Here is a 22,996-nt window from a genome sequence, read left to right as displayed (position 1 = left end):
TCCAGCAGCATCCCTAGTTCCAGGCCTACCAGTCCCAGCTACGCAGGCCACAGCTAGGTAGAGACAGGTCTGTCTCCAAGCCTTGGCCTTCCTTCTCTTGGGTCCCATATAGCACATGAGCAGGCCAATCTGGGACCGTGTATGTGCATTCATGTAAGTGTGTATATAAATATGCACAACCCCTCATGTGGGATTCAGTTTTCACCACGTGGCAGTAAGAAAAAACTTACCTCAGTATGGGGGCATCTGGAATGGCATCCACCCCTGGGCCCACACATACCAGAAAGACAAAGTTGCTTGAGGTGAACAAGAAGAGGCCCTTGGGCACAAACACACTGTAGCACATGAAGGACTATTTAGGGAGGGTGGCAACAGCCCCAGCACTAATCCAGGGACACACAGGCATTAGCCATATAGGGACGGTGCAGTCCCCAGGCCCTGTCGTTCCTTCCCTTAGGTCCAATATAGAATAAGATCAGGCCAGTGCTGGGTGCCAGTGGCTCACACCTGTAATCCTAGCTACTGCAATCCTTCATTATTCTGACACCCTTTTAGGGTGACGTAGAATTAACTTCACTCACCATAACACTAAATTCTTCCCCAGAAGCATTTGCCTCTACTAATCTTTTTAATGTGCTATATGGTTTTATGCTCAGGAGTATGCCCCTTTATAATATATATGTCTTTCTTATATGGAAAATGTGTAAGTTTCCCCAGTAAAAAGTCCCTTGCTTTCTTTGTTCAGGAATGTTTTGCTTTGAGAGTTATTTCCAGTATAATCCTTAACTTCCTACAAATAATAGAACTTTCTTCATTCCTTTTACCTGGTTGTGCAGACTGACTTTCATGCACCCCACAGGAAAACCCTTTGCTTTAGATTACAGAGTAACCCTGGTTTGTGCTTCTGCTGATTCTAGTGGTTAAATAAACCCACTATGGTGGATCTCCAGCAGCCAAGATGATGTCTGTCACTCAATACAGAGTTAGGAAGAGATGGACACAATCAGCTCTAGAAGTCTGGGAAGAGCAGGAAAGCATTGCATGGAACAGATGGGGGTGCGTGGTCCCTTCTCCTATCCCTTCCCTGAGCCTGCTGCTCTAGTGTTAGGCAAGGAGGTAGACCAGAAGGCCAAAACTTTGTCCATATCCATCAGTCACATGTAGTAAGATGAAGTTGATTTCTTTCATTGGCCATTATCAGCAATTGATAGTCCCCATGCTCTGCTGCTGTCAGGGGCCATAGCCCAGGTAGCGCCTTCACCTGCTGGCAGGTACTCTGTGGCATGGCTGTCCCTAGTTGGTGGCTTTGCATTAGAGGAAAAGACATCCAGCCAGGGCTCCGTGGCTCCCTCTCCCATGAATCTGCCCCAATTTAATCCTCCTCAAAATGTGATCGCCCACTCATTCCTCCAACCTTTCTTCATATGTCATGGAAGAAAGGAGTGTTAGCCAGCCTGGCTTGCCTGAGGGCAGTCAATTTTCAGGACTTCATTCTACTCTGTGGGCTACACTTAGGATTTTGAAAGAAAAAAAATAGAAAAACATAATAGGGAATTTGATTTTTGTCAGTAACTTTGTCATATGCTTTATAGCAAAAAAAAAGCTTTCATGTTACTTCATTTACTTAAAGAGGAAGAGAAGAGAGGAAGCTGAAGAGGAAGAAGAAAGAGGGAAAGAAGAAAATGCTAGATATGGATGAAGTCAAAGGTATCCATTTTCAGCCCTAAACTTTCCTCTATCCTCTTGCTATAACCACTGAAAATCTCTTGGTCTGAAAAGGCTATCTCTTTACAAGAGACTAGCGTGCCTCCTACTTGCTGCATACCATAGACTAATGCTTAGTATCAGCTACCACACGCACCTGCTGAAAGGAGTCCAAGGAACTGTCAGCCTTGCTATTAGAGAATATCTGTGATTCCCATTGGCGTGTTCTCCTGATCAACATTTATGCCCACAGATAGGAAAATTAGAATGCAAATGTTTCTTACCCCATTCCATTCCAACAATAAATTCTTCACTGAACATGTTCCAGAAGCATTAAAACATATTTCTAACAAAATCAAATTTATCTACTTATTTCACTATTTAAATTTTTGGTCAGTTGTGCATTGATTTTTTTAAAACAATCATCACCACACAACTGTAATGAGCCTGATGACAGCAGGGAATATTTTATATTTAGGACTTACAGTCATATTTGTTTGGGGGAAATAAGTGAGATTCTTGGTACACTCAGCTTCTGCCCTAAGCCATGTATGCTTCACTGTGTGTCATGAAGGATTACCCCCCCCCCATTGTCCCAGGCCCATACAGACTCCAGGCAAAATCCCAGGTATGTGTGAACTCCTTTGAAGTGAAGGCAGAACAATCCACCCAGGCCCAGCTGTAAACATCCCATAGTGGGTTCAAGTAAAAGGCCCCTGCTTTCCTTGACCTAGTGGCTTTTTCATTAACCTCTGCCTCCTTGCTCTGACCGCCTATGAAACCCAGCTCCGGTCCCAACTTAAGGCACAACCTCCAAACTGGGGGAAAGGTCTGTGCCCTTCCCTGTTCCTCAATAAACAGTCCTCGCCTGTTGATGATCCAGTCCGGCCTATTCCTTTTCCGTTCTCCTCCGTTTTCCTAACATGTCACAGGCCAACTTACAACCATGGCATAAACAGTGATCTACATTTGGTCAAAAGGGCCTAAATAAAGTCTGCCAGGATTTCTGGGAACGATTTTCCTTCCTGGTCTAATAAAAAAAAAGAAGAAAGATCTTATTTCCCCTTTCTAAATTTGAATAGATGAAACAATTTGAGGGGAACTATTGCAGCCACTTTATAAACGTGAGAAAGAAACATGAAGCAAGGATATTGAAGAATCTTGACATTATTGAGCTGTTTAACCCAGGAAACACCTCCCTCAAGAATTCTTAGGAGATGGGGTAACCAAAGCTTTAATGTTTAACTAGTTATGAGACATTAAGTGTGTGGTTTTCTGCCAAAACAAATTCCAATATAACCTCACGGTGTGTATTGTGGCAGATTTTAAGCAACAGACATCTTGTTTGCTATCCATTGAGAATGGATTGGGGAAAAGAGAGAATGAAAGCGAAGGACCAGTTATAATTACTAAGCATCATAATCCCATGTACTAGTCACTTGTATATTGCTGTGACAAAATACCTGACAGAAACTTCCGTGGCTAAAGATGTATTTTTTACTCATGGTTTCAAAGGGTTCAGTCCATGGTCAGGTGGCCCCAATTCTTGGGCAATGCATTGTGGTGGTAGAAGCTTATAGCAAAGAAGGTCATTCACCTCACTCCCAACAAGAAGCAGTCTAAAGGAGTGCTAAAAGAACTGGGCACCACATATAACCTTCATAGTCACATATCTCCAGGGAGTAACTTCCTTTTGGAGGCCACACCCCCTAAAGTTCCCAGAACCTCCTCTAAGTGCCACCACCTGGGAACCAAGTGTTTTATACATAAGTCTGTAGAAAACTTTTTTTTTTTTGTCGTGGGGTTTGAACTCTGGGCCTGGGCGCTGTCCCTTAGCTCTTCAGCTCAAGGCTAGCGCTCTACCACTTGAACCACAACTCCACTTCCAGTTTTCTGGTGGTTTATTAGAGATAAGAGTTTCACAGTCTTTGCTGCCCAGGCTGGCTATGAACCATGATCCTCAGATCTCAGCCTTCTGAGTACCTAGGATCACAGGTGTGAGCCACCAGCACTTGATTTCTATTTCTATTTTCATAGCCTGTCACGACCGCCTGGACCAGCAAGGAAGACGCGACACCGAACTCTTCTCTCTGCAGTTTATTCAGGACCTTTTAGCAATCTTCTGACCCCAACCCCGGGGAGAATTCCCCACAGCCTTAAGTACCCACTGGGTAGCCAACCCTGATACGCCACGTGGGAACCACCAATAGGTTCAGGTGCGTGGAAGCAAGCCAGATTCTTTGCCTTAGCCATATAAGGAGTTGTTTACCACAGAGAGCACTCGCCATCGGGAAGGCAGAGGGCGAAAGCCGGTGCCATCTTCCAGGTGCGGCTGCACGTAGCTCTCTACAATAGCCTCTTTCATATCTTCATATATACAGCACTATTGTCTTCAACAATAAAAGGTGTATACTTTAAAATTTTTTTTATCAGTCGTGAGGCTTGAACTCAGGGTCTGGGCTCTGGGCTCTGTCCCTGAGCTCTTTTGCTCAAGACAGCATTCTACTTCTTTGAGCAACAGCTCTGTTTCCAGTTTTCTGGTGGTTAACTGGAGAGAAGAGTGGCACAGACTTTCCTGCCTGAGCGACTTTGAACCACTATCCTCAGATCTCAGCCCACTGAGTCACTAGGATTACAGGCATGAGCCACTAGTGCCTGGCTTAGTTTTAATATTTTGATAACCTGCCATACAAGTTAAAGAACAGACCAAGTAGTCCATTCTATTGGTGTATGGTATGGAGTAAAAGGGGTAGAGTTTGCAAGGCTGCTCTAATCTTTTGCCTTTTCCCAGGTGGAGAGAAAAATGAAAGAAATAATCTGGGACAAACCTCTTTAACTACAAACTTTAAGTAGAAATATCTATTCACATCCCATTGGCTCAAACTGAGTCACATGACTATACATTTCTGCAAGGGAGGCTCGGAACTGTAACTTGGAACTAGAGGACACATGCTTAGTTAAAACTCAAAGAGCTCTATTACTGAAAGGAAGAAAGCGAAAATGGATATGAGAAGCATTTTGTTTTAAAACTAACCATAAGTTAAGGTGTTTCCTGAGCTTGACCATCAGATCAGGTTTCCTTAGTTCTTTGAGGTGTAAAGTAGATAATATACAGCTCTGAGGAGTATACTTTAAAACATTTCTCGCTTCATTTCTTCATTAATATCACCACTGATTCCATGACACACAGATTGAATTGGCTTCTGAATATAGGGCAGGTGTCAAGAAGAAATAGCTCAGTTGCAGAATCAGGAAAACCTATTAAGGGAGGCTGAAGAATGAGAGTAAATCTGGCATATGATGGTGCTTTCAATCTCTATCAAATCATAATGACATACATGAGAAATTGCTGAGCAAAGATATGTTAGTACACAGGAAGATTGAGCTACCATAATGTAATTGGGTTCAGAAATGATGCCTGTGGGTATGAGACTGGAGTAGGCATAGGCCTTTAGCAGACTTTCTGATGCATCCAGCACTCACTGGTATCTGTAGCGAGTGGACACTTACCAATGCCTTGAAAAATACAAACAAGAAAGGTAAGAAACTTGGGTGGGAAATCCAGGCAGAGAAATGACAGTTTCAGAGGAAGGTTTTCCTTTAAGTTTTGTGCTCCCAGCTATAAGAAACCATGACACCTCCAGGGACAACTCAGAAAGAGCTGATAAGATAGCTTGTAATGGCAGAACCATCTCATCCTTCCCAATTCCCAATCAGTGATCCTCAGTGAAAACTATGAGTCCGCTGGTAACCAAGTTTTTTTAAATTATGGTGTCCAAGTTTTTAAGTAAAAGATTTAATTTAACAGAAGAAGCAACCCTGCTGCTATGAAGCCCAATTTAATATGTATTTACCCCCAAAGGAGCAGAGGTACTAAGTAGTTTCCTGTCCTTGAGTGGATATGTTTGTTAGAGTGTTTTGCAAATGATAAATCATCATGCAGATGCTATTGAAATGTAGACTCACATCCCACATGCTTATTAATAAGCATCAATACTCCCCAGGAGCACCAATCAGTTTCCTTCACTTGAACGGCTTCTATGAGGTATTACATTATAATGGTAAATACTTGGTAAATACAAAGCCCAATACACATATAACAAGCAGGACTGTTTTGTTCCTCTTCATAAAAATTTTTTTTAATTAAGAAAGGCAGGCTGGGTGCTGGTGGTTCATGCCTATTATCCTCCTAACTACTCAGGAGGTTGAAATCTGAAGATAATGGTTTGAATTCAGCCTTATCATCAATTAACCACCACAAAGCCAGACATGGAGCTGTGGCTCAAGTTGTAGAACACTAGCATTGAGTGAAAAAACCTCAAGGACAGTGTGTAAGCCCTGAGTTCAAGACCCACTTCCAGCAGCAGGGAGGGGAAAAGCAGCATATCTTACATCAGGTCTCTGCTTTAGAGATTCTGTAAAAGGCCACCAAAAGCACCAAAAACACCAATAAAATGCAATACCCACAATGAAATGGCTCTGATCTAGATGGAAATGAGGCCTTTCATCATTTCTATAAATAAGGCTCTCAACCCAAGGAGCAATGGTTTACAAAAGCAAAGACAAGTAAAAGGAAAGGATAGCAAAGTTTCCCTTCTCTGTATAGTAAGGTCCTATATGCCCCCCCCGCCCCGCATACACCACTCAAATGAACAATTAGTAAAGATGTTAGCATTTAGTAGACTGCAGGAGATGCAAGGCAAATAGAGCAATACAAAACAATCAGTATCAACTCTTATTGTTTCTTCTCACATATAACCCTGAGACTCTTCTGTCAACATTGTGAAATGAAAGAAAAAGAGAAGGAAAGGAAGTTTAGAAGAAAAGTAAGATAGCACACTGCACTGTGCTGTCTCAGAAGTGACAGAAATACTGAGATGGAAAAAAAAAAAAAAGAAACACATTCAAAGCAAACCTGTAATGTCTTCTCCACAAGCACATACAATAAAAAGAAAGCAAGCAAGAAAAACATCTCCAGCCAGGTGTTAGGTGGCTCATGCCTATGATCCTAGATTCTTGGGAGGTTGAGATTGGGAGGATCATGGTTTGAGGCAAGCCCCCGCAAATAAATTGGCAAGATTCATTCTCTAGCAAGAGCTGGGTGTAGTGGTGTCCACTTGTCATCCAAGCTATGATGGAAGCCTCAAATAGAATGTGGCCCTAGGCATGTACCCCGACAAGAAGTAAGATCCTATCCAATAATAACTAGCAACAAAAAGAGCTTAAAGTGTGGCTCAGTGGTACAGCACCTGACTAGTAAATGGGAGACCCTGAGTTCAAAGCCCAGTGCCACCACCCCCAAAATAAAAATCAACCCCAGCCAACAATCTATTTATGTCAAGCAGTATTAAACACAATAAAACGGGAGTGTAACTAAGAAAATGAATCTGGCAACTTATTCATGTAGGCAGATTTTTTGGCAAACTTACAAAAGTAAGCTATTTTAATCACAAGTTGTTAACATTTTTATTCTATTTTTTAATTTGCATGTCAGTTGTACAAAGGAGTTTCACTGGAGTATTTCCATATACTCATACAATGTATGTAATATCCATCTATGGAAATTGCCAATGTCACTTCCTCTACCACTTCCTCCATTCCCCTTCCCTTCTTAAGACTATTTTAATAAGTTTCAATGTTCTATTTTCATACCTGTGTATTATGGTACTTGGACCATGTCCACCTCCCCCTGCTCTCTCTTTTTGTTCCCTCCTGCTGATACCCATGCCTATTCCTGTTTCTCATCTTCAAGGTCTAGATTCCACATAGGAGAGAAAACATGATACTTGTGTTTCTGGCTTATTTCACGTAACATAATGATCACTAGAGTTCCATCTATTCCTGCAAATAACATAATTTCATTCCTTCTTTGGTTGGGTAGAACTCCGTTGTGAATATCTACCACAATTGTTTATTTTGACTCCAATTTCCCCTAATTGAGATGTAGAGTACTTACAGGCACTTAGGTATCCCACGAAAGGTCAGTTTAGCTGAAGATGCAATTAAGTTAGGTCTGGAGGATATGTACTCCTTGGAAGCCTCTTCCAGATAAAGTTATGGCTAGTGTCACAGGTCTAAGAATGGTTTTCATAAAGGCTCCTATCAGCCCATGCCGATGGACTCAGCCTTTGGCATGAACATATGGGGCAGGGTTGCTGTCCTCTGAAGGTGCCTTTGAAACAGCATCGCAAAATACTTGCATGGTAGAACAGAAAGGAGATCTGAGATGTTTTGAGGCCAGAAGCTAGTGTGGGGAAAACCCAGTCCCCAAACATGTAAAAATGTGAACAGAGAAATAAAACTGGAGGCCACAATTTAGATACACTTAAGGCCAACTTCACATAACAATAAACCAAAACTGAAGTCTTCTTGATTTCTTTGAAACATGCTATTTTTAAAATCATAAATATGAAACCTAAGCTTTGCTTCCCTGTTCAGTTATATTAAACCAACCAAGGAAGGGGGGGGGGACAAATCAGTTTAAACAACACTGTTTACAAAACAAGTTAATATAGAAACATCAATCATAAGAAAAAGTCACAACAACTTCCCTCTTTCTGCTTTATAAGCTAGCTGCTCTAGGCTCTCTGCTGTCAGGAAAGCTTCTTACCACCCAGATGGAGGTCTGTAGGTCCAAGATCTGTCCTTTTAGTATGACAATCAGCTTCCAATTTTTCCTAACTTGACCTAGTTTTAATTTTGACAGTTCTCATAGATGCCAAGTCAAAAATAGAAGTTTGTACTTGTCAAGAATATACCCAGTAATAATAATTATTTAATAATATATCATAATAATATAATATATAACATGATAAATATTTAATAATTAGTATTATTATGTGTATGAGTTACCTCATACACATATCATGTGTGATTCTTTTCTAATGGGAATTGCATAAAATGGAGTTTATAAGCATTCCTGTGTCTGTATATACAAAGCTACAGGTAATAATGTGTAATTATAGAGTCTATACTTCAGGATCTAAAATCACATGTTGTACACATCCCGACTATCAATTTAAACAGCTATATTTGTTGTCAACAAGTCCAGAGAAGAGTCTGAATTCCCTGACTAGTCTCTCTACAGAAATGATACTACAAAATTATTGCTATAAGAACAGGTAGTCAGGGGCTAGGAAGGTGGCTCAGTGGTAGAGCGCTTGCCTTGCATGCATGAGGCCCCCGGTTCGATTCCTCAGCACCACATAAGCAAAAAGAAAAAAGCCGGAAGTGGCTAGTGGTAGAGCACTAGCTAGCCTTGAGCTGAAGAGCTGAGGGACTGCGCCCAGGCCCAGAGTTCAGGCCCCATGACCGGACCCCCCCCCCAAAAAAAGAACAGGTGGTCAGGAGATGGGGGTGTATAGCTCAATGGTAAAACATGTGCTTAACATTTTCACGATTCACTCCTCAGAGCCCCCCCCAAAAAAAAAAGAAAAGGAAAGTTAAATAAAGGAAATAGAGTGTGGTTTAAATGGCAGAGTGTCAGCCTTGAGCAAAAAAGCCAAGCAAGAGCACAAAGCCCTGATTTTAAGCCTCAGAAAATACATTTTTTAAGTTAAAAATTTTTTTAAAAATGAATAAAAAGATGCTCAACCAAAATTCAGCTAAAAAATTTAAGGAGAATCTTATTGATATATATCAAGTAGTTAATTTACTAAAAATTACATTTTGTTCTGAATTTGTGCTGCTTGTCAGATGTTTCCAATCTATAATTTGTTGCGAGTAGTTTTAATATTACCTATTCTTTTTCTAAAAGCTTCCTCCACCAAATTATGTAAACTTCAGGCTCCCAGAACTTGGACCTATACTCACTAGCAATTTAAAATCTGAACATAACCTGGAGCTAGTGGCTCATGCCTGTAACCCTAGCTATTCAGAAAGCTGAGATCTAAGGATCATGGTTCAAAGCCAGCCTAACCAGAAAAGTCCATGAGTCTCTTATCTCCAGTTTATTGCCAAAAATCCAGAAATGGAGTTGTAGATCAAGTGGTAGAGGACTAGCTTTGTGCATAAAAGCAGAGGGACAACACCCAGGCCCTGAGTTCAAGCCCCAGAACCAGCACATACACACACACAAAATATGTCTGAACATGCAGATCTACCAGGTGAAGGTTAGAACTAGAAGCACAGGGCCATTCCACTTTTTATTCTAAAGACTCTGACATCAAGATCAATATAGTATGTTGAGCCAAATAAAATGTTGGAAACAAAGCCCCAGCTCTCTAAATCCTTCCATTAACTCTTCCTTAAGTCCTTGTCTCTTTGGGCATGAAAAACAAAAATAGGTTTCCCCCAAAAATCTCCTTAAGCTTCAATCCACTAATCCCCAAGTCCTATCAAACTCTGTGTGTACTCAGGGCCTCCACAAACTTCTCATTCCATGCCTTTAAAGCAGAGAATTAATTATCAGGCTTAATTGACTCAGTGATAGAAACTTCTCTGTTTGACACCCTTTACAGTCTCATCGGAAGTATTTGGAATTAACCCTGAGTATGCCATGCAGACCTCAATGCTCAGCTCATAGCTTCTGGGAGGTTTAGCCCACCTACTGGCTACGTTGAAAAAAAAATCCAGTCTGTCCATCAGGGCTTAGCATAGGGTTGTTTTGCTCAGCTATTGAAGGTTTGATTTTAGCTACAATGTGAAATCTATGAAAAATCATTTCAGTCAATAATGAGTTGTTATTATAAGAGATTTTTCTGTACATTTGGGGGGAAACCTCCTCCATCCCTAGTGACTGCTGAAAATACATAGCTGAATTCTCTCTTCCACAGGGAACCTGATGCAGGCAATGTAATTGGCAGTCAACCACTGCTTCTTGATACAAAGTAGCTCTTGAAAAGCTAGGCTCTCTGTTCTCTCTGAGATGCAGAAATTAGATCTAAAATACACCAGGGTATAATAAATTAAACAAGATTCTAGTAACACAAAGCATGACCAAAAGAGGATACTCTTAGGAGATACTCAGGAAATAAACACAAAGGCACAATGTCTCAGTACCTCTTCATATTTGTATAAAATAATATACATATTGAGGTAAACCTCCAAGATATGGAAACAAGAGACCTTTTTTTTCGTTGTTCCTTTATGATGATTCTGTCCTCTTCACCTTATGTATGGTGTATTCAAGTAGACATCTTCAGAAAGGCTTGGGGGAGGGTACAGAACTTGAGGGGGAAAGGTTGAAAAAGTGCAGCAGTAGAGCTCACTGGACATGGATGAAAGTGAACTACGCAACTCATGGGTGGAGATGGGAGGGAGAGACTGGGAAAGAGCGAAGGAATAGAAGACACTGTATGAAAGGAAATGTACTCATTACCTGACTCATGTAATTTTAATATTTCCATATATCACCTCTATAATAACAATAAATTCAATAAATAATAAAAAAAGATAAAGAAAAAGAAAAGCCATGTTCTCTTTGGGCTGAACTCAGACCATGTCCGGACACAGTAGGATTTTAAAGCCCGAGCACTTCTACCCAGGGAAGGATCCTTTAATGGGAAGTTTTTATTCCCCATTTCCCAGCCAAGACTTAAAAACAACTGTATTTGTTAGTATTATGCTCTCCTCAGCTCCACCCACACCTTATAGCCCCCCTCCCTCCTGCAGTTCCCTCCATCCAGCTGGCCCCTCCCTCTCCTCCCAGACCTACCTGAACTCCCATCAACCTCACTTCCTAGCCCCCAGACCCTCCTGCTACCTGGACAGTGATGGAGGCCATGTGCTCCCTCTTGGGGGAAATATGGCTCCTCTAATAAACCTTATAATAATCTTTCTCCTGTGCCTGCCTGCCTCTGTGTGGTCCCCTGGGATGGATGTGTCTGATCCTCTTACATTGGTGGCCTGTACGGGGATAGACTCCCCAGTAGATTTGCTTCCCGCTCTACTTTGGAAGGGGATTCGACCACCTGTCCTGAGACCTATCCTGAGATCCTACACTCGGGTCACCAGAGTACTACCAAGGTAACTTTCTCCTGACCAAGTTCTCTACCAGCCCATCCAACACCACTAATTAAGTCCCACTCCAGGGTAAGTGACCAGTTTATCTGAGGTCCAGGTTTCAGATTCCGATATCTCAGTGGTAAGGCCACCTAGGCCTTTGTAGGCTAACCAAGCCCCTGTCTGAGCAAAATCTTGGTCAAGTGCCTGGACATAGCCACATGGGGCCTACAGTGGCCCAAGGACCCCCCCCCACCCCGCCCTGTGGGCAAACGTGATGTTCTCCACTGGTGGGGCCACTCCCTCTTTAGGAGCCAACCCACACTGTAGAGAACGCTCTACAGTAGCTTCAGGTCACTTACCATGGGAAGGACACTAAATTTCTTTACATTAAGGCCACCTGGGCCATGGAGGGCTGCTGAGTCCCCATCAGAGTCAAATTTGGCCCACTTCTGTAAGTGCTTGGGCAGGTAGCGCTCTCTCTCTCTCTCTCTCTCTCTCTCTCTCTCTCTCGCTCGCTCGCTCGCTCACTCTCTCCCCCCCCACTTAAACTCTGCTGCTTGTTGTTCCAAAATTAGCTCCTGGATGGTGAGCAGACTCCACCCTCCTCGCAGCAAAGTCTCCACCCAGTATCTGCATTACCTAGGCAACTGCCACACCTGGAAGAGGTCACATCTGCATCTGCTGAAGTCATATCTGGAATGGATGTGGCCACACCTTTCCCCAACCCTACCCTAGATAAGGCCTAGCCCAGGGCCAGACGCCCTCTTTCCCAGGTCTTTTCCCAGCCTCATGGAGTGCTAACATGGCCTGGTGCCAGCCAGAATGATGAATAAACGTACCCCTTACCTGAGTACCACGTGCATGGTGTGGTTCTTACTCAGCCTCTCTTTTAAAACCTAAGATAAATGGTGCTGTTTAAATGTGGGAAGGGTTTAAAGTCAGAATAGGTGGGATTCCTCTCCGTTTTTTTGTTTTTGTTTTTCTTGTTTTGTTTTTTTTTTGTTTTTTTTTTTCCCCCTTTTGCTCTGAGGAATACCCACAGTTCTGATGGCCTTTTTGCAAACTGCTCTGTCTGCTGCAGACACAGTGCATCAATACCATTGCTGGCCTCTACGTCTTCCTCATGCTTCTACATTTTGGTGAATGAACTACCCCACATTTTGGTGAGTGAACTACTACTCTCTAAGGGTTCTCTGTTGCTCAATCTCTCTGACGTGGTACCACGCCAGAGAACCTACTAGGCCTTTAACTGAAAGGCCAGTCACCTCTGGAGCAGAAGATGCTTGACTCTAGTTGCTTAGCCACTCCTCCCTGGAGGACTCGATGGTAAGGCGGGACACCGTTTCCATCCAATAAGCCCTCCTTCACTTATTAATTTTTTTCTCTCCTACACCTTTAATGGGGTGCTGTATGTCACTACAATGCCATGAAACCCCTCTGAAATGCCTCCTGAGCTTCCTGGAAAGCCAGAGAGCCTAATTTTTTATGCTGTTCTCAGATTTAGACAATTTTTGCCTCTGCAATGGTAAATGGTCAGAAATCTGTTTACTTTCAGTCTCTCCTTGCTTTCTGCTAATCATGTCCAACTTTCTCTATCTCTCCCTTTCTCTTTTCTACAAATTTTTGGCTTGTGCTCTGAAGAGTGTGACACAGGCTGGGTCCCGGGGACCCCCCTTTAGGATCCCTATCAAAGGCTAGCCAATCTAGGCTTGATCTATTTGTTCAGGCTTTCTTTGTATCTTTTCAGAAATTTCCCATCTTGAGTTTGCCATCTTGGCCACAAATTGGGTGAAGGGTTTGGCCCCATCTGACCAATACCCTTCCACCAAGCTTACTACTCCATCCATCTATTCTAATGTGCCTTGCTAACAAGTTGCTCTTTTCACAGATCCTGGTAACTGAGGCTCAACCATCTGATGTGCTTTCTTAGCAAATATGTCTAAACATTGTTGTCAAAAATTTTAGGGTTTGAGTTTTTTGTGTTATGTATTCTAGTGTATTCTAGTACTGACTACGTGGTTCTAAAATATTGGGGATATCTGTGCAAAGATTCTCACCACATCTAATGAGTTTTTTCATTGCAGACTATTTGTTGGTCAATTCTTGATAAGGAGCAGGTAAGCTCTACTTATTCTATTTGATCTCTTTGTTGCTTATTTGGAAATAACAAAGGGTTTTGTGGCAAAGATTGCAGTTCAAAGCCAGCCCGGGCTGAAAAATCCCTAAGACTCCATCTCCCAACTAACCTGCAAAAGCCAGGCTAGAAGCATTACTCAAGATGCTTATCTTTAACCAGCCAAACACTTGAAGTGGTACTGGAACTCAAGATGGTAGAGCACTAGCCTTGAGCAGGTGTGTCAGGGACAGTGCCCAGGCCTTGAGTTCAAACCTCAATGAATACTAACTGGGACAAGCCATCTCAGCAATGAACACCTAGACTTAGCCAGTCTGGGGAACAAGGAACATGGAGAGGAGTAAGAGGAGATGATGTCACATCAGCCACTTTGTGCCTGCCTTTTCAAAATTAACCAAGAGGTCAATAGAAGTAAGAAGCCTGTCCATCTAATGTCCATATCTGTCTACCTTTCAACTGGTCAGGAATTTACATTCTTGCCTTTGTTTCCTGACATCTCCTCTACCTACTCGCCAGATGTCAGAAGTAGCTAGGGACATTTCTACCAACCTTTTCAGCCCCAAGTCCTTCCTCTTGCCATTTATTTGCTCTTTAGTATTTTTTTTCCCAAGCCCCTCAATGCCTCAGGAGACTTGCTCCAGACTTCATCCAAAAGACTTGCCTCCTCCAGACTTCATCTAAGGACTCACGCCTACCAAGGGACAGCTGCTGCTGGCTGCCTTCTCTGGGAGGGAATCACATTCTGACCTTTTACCCCTAATGTCTATGCCCCTTGTCAGCAGGAAGTAGCCAGAGAGAATCTATGCCCTATTTCATGATTATTAAAAGGCTGGAATGTGAGGTCCACTCCCGGATGCTGAGCAGACTCCACCCTCCTCACAGCAAATCTCCACCCAGTACCTGTGTTACCTAGTCAACTGGCACAACTGGAAGAGGTCACATCTGCATCTGCTGAAGTCACATCTGGATTCTATATGGCCATACCTTTCCCTGTCCCTGCCCTAGATAAGGCCTAGCCCAGGGCCAGACCCTCTCTTTCCCAGGCCTTTCCCAGCGTGGAGTGCTAACATGGCCTGGTGCCAGCAAGAATGATGAATAAACCTATCCCTTACCTGAATACCATGTGTGTGGTGTGGTTCTTACTCGGCCACCTCTTCTTTAAAACCTAACAACTAAAGTTATCTACAAGTTGATGAAACACCCCCGACTTCGGGTGTCCCCCAAATCAGGACCTCCCTGCCCCAAGCACCAGTCAGACGACACCAGATGCAAAAGCATGCCCAGGTTCCCAGGTGCACGTGACCTCGAGATCCCCAAGGTTCAGGTCAGTGGCTGGGAGCCCCGAGCAGTCCCGGGGATGGTCCTTTTATGGGACCCCTCAGTCCATTACAGTAGAGCCCGCGCTTTTTCAGCCAGTAAATTTAAAGTGCTACAACCTGGTCTGCACGCAGGCAGCCAATCCTTTTAAAACAAATCATATGTTTTGGCCAATCACTGTTCGAGGGGGTCCCTCGGTGTACGTGCCCAGTTGTGTGTCTCCGGCCCTTGGTATGAGGAAGTGACCTTTGTCCGAGTCAGCACCTGTCGTTTGCTCACACCAGGGGGCTGACTGCGGGGTGGGATTAGTTAGTAGGGTGTGGACTTATTGATTAACTGGTAAGGTTAGTTATCAAAGGGGGAGTGTGGGGGTAATATAATTTTCTTAGCAAAGCATGTTACAGAAGCCAGAAATAGCTTGGTTAGATACAAAACTCTGTTTCCCTACAAAGAGGCTCAGGGCCTGGTTGGTTGGGGAGGGGGTCTTTCATTCCCCCATTTCTTTTGTTAGTGCCTCTAACCTTAGAGGCAGGTGTTGTCCTTTTTCATATTAACTACCAGTTTCCTGTTGCCTGAGGGCTTGATATTGTTGAGTCAAAACTAGGGTCTGTACTACTGATAGGCGGTCTTTTACAAATTGTATCAAGCGGTTCACAATGCAAGGGCCTAAGGTAAGGATTAGCATCAGTAGTATAAGTGGTCCCATCAAGGAGGATAATAGGGTAGTGAACCACGGAGACGTGCTCTGTTGGGACTCAAATTCCCGCTTTCTTTTATTTAGCCTCTCTTTGAGTTTGTCTAGGGTCTCGATTATTACTCCTGTTTTGTTAGCGTAAAAACAACACTCTTCTTTTAAGGCTGCACATAGGCCCCCTTCCTTTAGAAAAAGCAAGTCTAACCCCTTCGATTTTGGAGGACTACCTCAGCTAAGGAGCTTACGGAGTCTGTCAACGCCCAGACACTTTTCTAGGGTCTTTAAGTCTTTATTTACAGCCTGATGTAGGAGCATGTATTGATCTGCCTTCATCAGGGCTGTGGTTCCTGTGGCGATTCCGGCTGTTATTCCTCCAAGGCCCAAAAGAACAGCTAGGGAGAGAGTTACAGGTTCTCTTTTGTCCCTGTATACAGGGTTCTTGAAATACTGGAGGACAAATTCATTGGGATGGTAGGTGATGCAGGGCCAAATTTGCACTAGTACACAATAATCCCTAGTTGGGTTAAAAACGACTGCTGACACACACGGGGTAATTCCAGTGTTACAAGCCCAATTTTCCTTTGGCTTGCAGAACCTTTATCTTAGAACAGCCTTGAGGCACCACTGTGATGCAGAACCTTGCTAGATTTTAAGGCTAAGAGTATTACCTCCATTGATAACACACTCAGGTTATTACCATACCAGAGCCAAACTAGGCTGTGACCATAGAGTGGATTTCCAGTCACTATGAACTGAAGTGCCTAAGACAAGCAAGCCAGTGATATCCTTGTCCCCAATATCCACTGTGGGAAGAGAGGGTTTCTGGATATCACCCAAAAGAATGTCCCACAAGATCTTAGATTTAGCAACAGTCAACCAGGAAGCAGACTCAGGTGACGGAATCAAGCAGGAGTTCCTCCAAGTGACTGTCAGGCCGTCGTTGAACTTTATCCATTAGGGTATGCAGCAGCAGCAGCAGCAACTGCAACAGCAGGGTCTCTCAGTGGCTCCAAGGGACTGTTGTCACACCTCATGCTGGGCTGTAAATTCCTACACAGACTGGTTAAAGATACATTGCATAGGCTTGGCAGGCCGTGACTCCGTTGGTTTCTAAGAACATTTAGACAATAGCCCAGGACAATTTACCAAAATAACTTTTTTTTACTAACCAGATATTTTTGTAAATAGACACAGAAGGCTCAGAAGTCTTAGTCTTGTAACCATCTCTGATAAATGCAGTCTCCACACTTTGCACACCTACAAGAGTTAACACTATTTTTTATGCCCTTTTTAAAAATTATTTTATCTATTTTGCCTCATTTTTCCAAAACTTCTCACTCTGGACCCTTGATCTTAAAATGGGGGTAGAAGGGCGAAGGTCCATCTTCTGTAACTTCTTCAAGCTGACTTTAGGGGCGTTGATCTTACCTAGCCAGGAACCTATAACCTTAGCCTATTTTACAAAGAGGCCATCAGAGTTAGATGTCATTAAGAACAATATTTAGTTTCTGACAACTGCACAGACCTTTTCTCCAACTACAGCAGTGTAGCTTGTTTAGCACTCTGGTTTGCAAAAGCATCTTCCTAGATGGCTTAGGAATGTGATCTCTAATGATTCCAAACAATGTCTAAATAACCTTTGCAGGCCTTTAGACAGATATCAATAGAAACACACTCTCAGGTTTACAAACTTTTTTCTGAGCAGATGAACTTCATGTAACTAGTGTCAGCTTAATTAGAGCTCCCAATTAGAGCTTTTTTGGCACATAAAGGGGTTAAGATTTAAACTATCCCCCGCATTTTATAACATTAGTTTTTTACTATCACAGAGGACTGGCAAGTTCTTGTCCCTTACAAGGTAGTCTTGAACATTAGGCATGCTTCCAAACTATCTTCCTATGACCTCCCGGCTCTGACCAGTTTTGAAAGGCCACGCACAAATGACTCTAGGATCTGACATTTTTGTCATCCAAGCAGTGGCTTACTGCCTCTGGATGCTCCTCCATTGCTTTTGTCCCAGGAGTGTCTTCGCTACACTGGATAAATGCCTCATTGGCATTTTCCTTAGCTGGTTGCTGGACTTGAACTCGGGGCCTGAGCACTGTCCCTCAGCTCTACAGCTCAAGGCTAGCACTCTGCCACTTTGAGTCCCAGACTCGGGGCTTGAATGCTGTCCCTTAACTCTTCAGTCCAGGGCTAGTACTCTGCCACTGTGAGTCCCAAAGCATCTCTGCTTGCTCTTTCAGCACTCTGCTGGCTGAGTAGAGGTGACAGTCTCACAGGGACCTTTTTGTGCCCGGGCTGGCTTTGAACCAGTTTGCAGATCAATGAGTCTTATAAAAGGCCACTTTACTCCAATTAAAAGCAACAAGATGGTCAACATAGAAGTAGCTTTTAAGCATGCACTTACCTGACACTTATTAAGAGTCAAAGTTACATCTGATAACTTGTAAGAATCCTCTGTGTTTTGCTCTGGGCTTGCTGGAAACTTAAAAAACCTATAAGAGCAAACTAGAATAGCAATTATTTTGGTAATCCTAATTTTTCCTCTGTACACATTGAAGCCAATGTTAAAAACAACTTTACCTTTAAACTTTATATCCAAAAATCCATTTCTATTTTTTTAAACCTCTTATTAATTACTTTTAATATTTTATACTTTAGTTTTTATTTGCATTTTGAAAAGATCCCTTGAAATCTTGAGGCCAAGTGTCACTCATTGCCTCTTGGCTGCTTGTTTTAAAACAGACATACATTAAGATTTTTAAACTCAGATGACAATTTTTCCTTAATGAGAAAATAACAATCATCATAACTGAACCAAAAAGCTAGACTTAGTGTCTTTATGACTTTTAAAAACATCCTAATTGTAAACATTAAAAGCAAGTCACAGTATACAAATAACTTTTTAATCCTCTTTTTAAGGCCTTCCTAATTTTAATGTTAACACATCCAAGGGGAAGTTTTAGCAATACTAATCAGATCATCATATCACTCATTTTAGCCATCATGTTTTCAGTGGCTACCCGCAGGGAAAAGAGACAGAACAACGATGGGACACTTGGCCCCTCCTATGGAATAGGCAGGCACACACCCAATCCGACTCTTTAGGGTTAGATGAACTGCATTTGTGCCAGCTTGCCTCACCATGGGTGGACTCCTCCCAGGGCCTGTCCCACCATGCATGACCAGCTGAACTGCACTTCTGCTTGTTCACCCCTTACCCCTAAAGATAGGTCTTCTGTTGGCTTCTAAGTTTTCCCCCGTCTCTTCTCTCGGTTCTCGAATGAAATACACAGTTTTAGACAGACAGAACAGGTAACATCTTTGACAGTGTTAAACTAACCTTTACATTTAAATTTCTATTATTTATTCCCAAATTTTAGCCAAGGGAATTAAATCCCAAACTGCCAATGCATTTTTGTTAAGCCAGATAACTTGATTACAGTATAAAGACTTATGCATTTTAAAATATTAGCTTTTAAAATACCAGATTTTCTAATTAGCAAGTTAAAGAATCTTTAAAAAGCCATTTAAAACAATGTGAAGATTCTTTAAAATTTTTGGTAATGACCAAACCTCATAATCTTTTGAATTTTAAATTTAAACTCACCCAATTGTTACAGCATGCTGACAATTCTCATCTTTGAACATGTTCACAAACACACACAAAACATTCACACAGATCTTAAAGTGCGCAAAAATCAAAATCAGTTGTATGTACGCCTTCTAAAGTTTTTAAACAAAAATTTAAGATAGTATTTTTTTTTAAACTAGGTACCTTTGTTGGGCTTTTTTTCCCCAGAGTTTGCTTTTTAGCAAGGCTTTTGAATCTCTTCTGAGTTGGAGGAGGGCTGGGGGAGGGAGTCACCTAAAACTAAACTGGCCTGATTTATTTATCTTTTTACCCAATTTTAGACAGAACTAGCTGAAAAGTCCAAACCAGGCACACAGCCTTCTACGCCCTCGCCTGTCCTCCAGCAGCCTCCACTGGGAGAAGGTGCAGCCTGAGGCTTGAAGGGAACCAAACTAGCCCAGTAACCTTCCATGCCTCGCAGGGAGGGTGGGCGTAGCAGGTCTGTGACCAAGCCTAGTGGGGGGCTGGAACTTCTATTCCCCCAGAGATGTTCAAATAAATAACAAAAACACAGATAAACACAAAAACCAAGGATCCACATTTAAAACTGGTACCAATTCTAAAACAGAACTAGACAAGACAACAACCAAAGGCTGAGCTGGGGACTAATGGGACCCAGTTTATCCCTACCGGAACTCTGTGCTGCTCCCATTCAGTAAGCTGAATCCGGAGTCTGCTGGGTGAGCCTGCCACACTCACCCAGAACTTTCCTACCCCAGAAAACATAAAACAAACACACTAAAGTTAACAAGACAAACATGTGGCCACAAAGACAAAATCAAGTCTCAGTGAATGGGGCGACATCTCACCACCATTCACTTACCAGGGGACTCAACCCCACTACTCACCTCTGGAGGATTTTTCTCTTAGATTCCTGCAGATATTGACCCAGGGGCCTTCCAAGGCAGAGGAGAATTCCCAGTCATCTTGGGGCAAGGGAAAGAAGTCCCTAGCGGCCGTCCCCTCAGACTGACAGGTTCTCCCCCACGCTCAGACCCCCCGAGCCAAGGCCCGAGGCTGAGATCTAACTGGGGCCACTCGCAAGTGGTCAGTGGCAATTTCATAATTGACAAACAAACAAGTTCCCAAAACCTGACAATCTCGGCTCAGGCTGTAACTTCCAGTGATCTATAGTCAGCCTTAAGGGGGTTGTTAGTTGCTGCCCCATCCCTTTAAGGACAACAAAACAGACAACAGAAACAATTAACACTAAACAGAAACAGACAAAAACAGACAGGCGCCAAACAGAAAAAGCAACTTCAGATGGGAGTGGCCGACCACGGCTAAACTCCCCGTGAAGGAGAGAGATTCCACGTTCCCTCCTTTCCCTGAGAAGGAGAGAGCTTCCACGTTCTCTCCTTCCTCCAGGTCACCCTGGAGTAGGACTCCAGGGCGGGGCCAGGAAGAGAGAGATTACTTCTCTAGTGGTCTAGGGTTAAAGACAGGAGTAACAACAGCCTGACCCATGTTAAAAAGAATAAGTTAAATCAACACTGAACACAAAAAGAACCAAAAACGGACGGGTTAAGACAAACGCTGCGCGGCTCTGGTCACAAACCGAAAGCAGATTTTCAGACGGGGAAGCAAATCCCCGGGAAGGAGAGAGATTCCACGTTCCCTCCTTTCCCCGGGAAGGAGAGAGATTCCACGTTCCCTCCTTCCTCCAGACATGAGCTCTGAAAAATCGAGCCCCTCTAATCCCTGAGGCGTCCCCCAGGGTGGCGGGGGAGAAGTCCGAGCTCGTCAGCTCCTTCTCAAGCCGCCCAGATACAGAGCTATTACCGTAATAGTACAGATGCTGCGCGGAGGCAAACACCAGACAGACAGAGACAAAGACAAAGGCCGGCCGGCTTACCTCCTGGTGGGTCCAAGCTGGAGTGGGTCAGGGGGCGATCCCGGACGAGCCCCCAAGATGAAAGACCCCCGACTTCGGGTGTCCCCCAAATCAGGACCTCCCTGCCCCAAGCACCAGTCAGACGACACCAGATGCAAAAGCAAGAGGGTTTTATTTGGGCATGCCCAGGTTCCCAGGTGCACGTGACCTCGAGACCCGCAAGGTTCGGGTCAGTGGCTGGGAGCCCCGAGCAGTCCCGGGGATGGTCCTTTTATGGGACCCCTCAGTCCGTTACAGTAGAGCCCGCGCTTTTTCAGCCAGTAAATTTAAAGTGCTACAACCTGGTCTGCATGCAGGCAGCCAATCCTTTTAAAACAAATCATATGTTTTGGCCAATCACTGTTCGAGGGGGTCCCTCGGTGTACGTGCCCAGTTGTGTGTCTCCGGCCCTTGGTATGAGGAAGTGACCTTTGTCCGAGTCAGCACCTGTCGTTTGCTCACACCAGGGGGCTGACTGCGGGGTGGGATTAGTTAGTAGGGTGTGGACTTATTGATTAACTGGTAAGGTTAGTTATCAAAGGGGGAGTGTGGGGGTAATATAATTTTCTTAGCAAAGCATGTTACAGAAGCCAGAAATAGCTTGGTTAGATACAAAACTCTGTTCCCCTACAAAGAGGCTCAGGGCCTGGTTGGTTGGGGAGAGGGTCTTTCATTGATATGTTAAATGCCTTGCCCTGGAAGAATGTAGCCAACAATAGCTTGTTTTTCATCTCCTTGAGATGAAAGAATGGATGAGTTTCAGTTTAAACTCACCCTCCTTCCCCCCCAAAAAGGTCAACAAGGTTGGATATTACCAAAAGTGCATTAAATTCTGTAAATCTCCTCTTTAGCACTGAGCATGTGGTGAATGCGCCATCTTGGCATCTTGGTAGTCCAGCTGCTGTTTCATGCCCACTTGGTTCTGTGACCTTCCCCCTCAACCTGACCTGCAGTGCCATTATGCTAGGCTATGTGTTTGTTCATGTCTTCTCTCCTGTTTACTAAGTTTCTTGTTGTTGGCAAGGTTTTGTATTTTAAACTGACCTCGTGGTTCCATTATAATTAAGAAAAGTAATAAAACGGCCGATTTTAAAATCTAAGTGTGCTCTACAATCTGTGCACAAACATGTCTGTGTCTATTAGTCTATATGTAAATGGTTATGGTCTCAAGGTTACCAAGTATTATATATGTAAATGGTTATGGTCTCAAGGTTACCAAGTATTCTGCGTACTAAAAGATCTTTGTCAACGAAAGCTGTGATTTCACCTAAATTGCTTTAAAACTTTGTGATTTTGAAAGACCACCTCCCCAACCAACCAGGCCCTGAGCCTCTTTGTAGGGAAACAGAGTTTTGTATCTAACCAAGCTATTTCTGGCTTCTGTAACATGCTTTGCTAAGAAAATTATATTACCCCCACACTCCCCCTTTGATAACTAACCTCACCAGTTAATCAATAAGCCCACACCCTACTAACTAATCCCACCCCGCAGTCAGCCCCCTGGTGTGAGCGAACGACAGGTGCTGACTCGGACAAAGGTCACTTCCTCATACCAAGGGCCGGAGGCACACAACTGGGCACGTACACCGAGGGACCCCCTCGAACAGTGATTGGCCAAAACATATGATTTGTTTTAAAAGGATTGGCTGCCTGCATGCAGACCAGGTTGTAACACTTTAAATTTACTGGCTG

Source organism: Dipodomys merriami, unplaced genomic scaffold (assembly GCF_024711535.1).
Source record: "Dipodomys merriami isolate MVZ:Mamm:240054 unplaced genomic scaffold, mDipMer1.0.p SCAF_56, whole genome shotgun sequence".
NCBI lineage: Eukaryota > Metazoa > Chordata > Mammalia > Rodentia > Heteromyidae > Dipodomys > Dipodomys merriami.
This window is presented reverse-complemented; position numbering follows the sequence as displayed.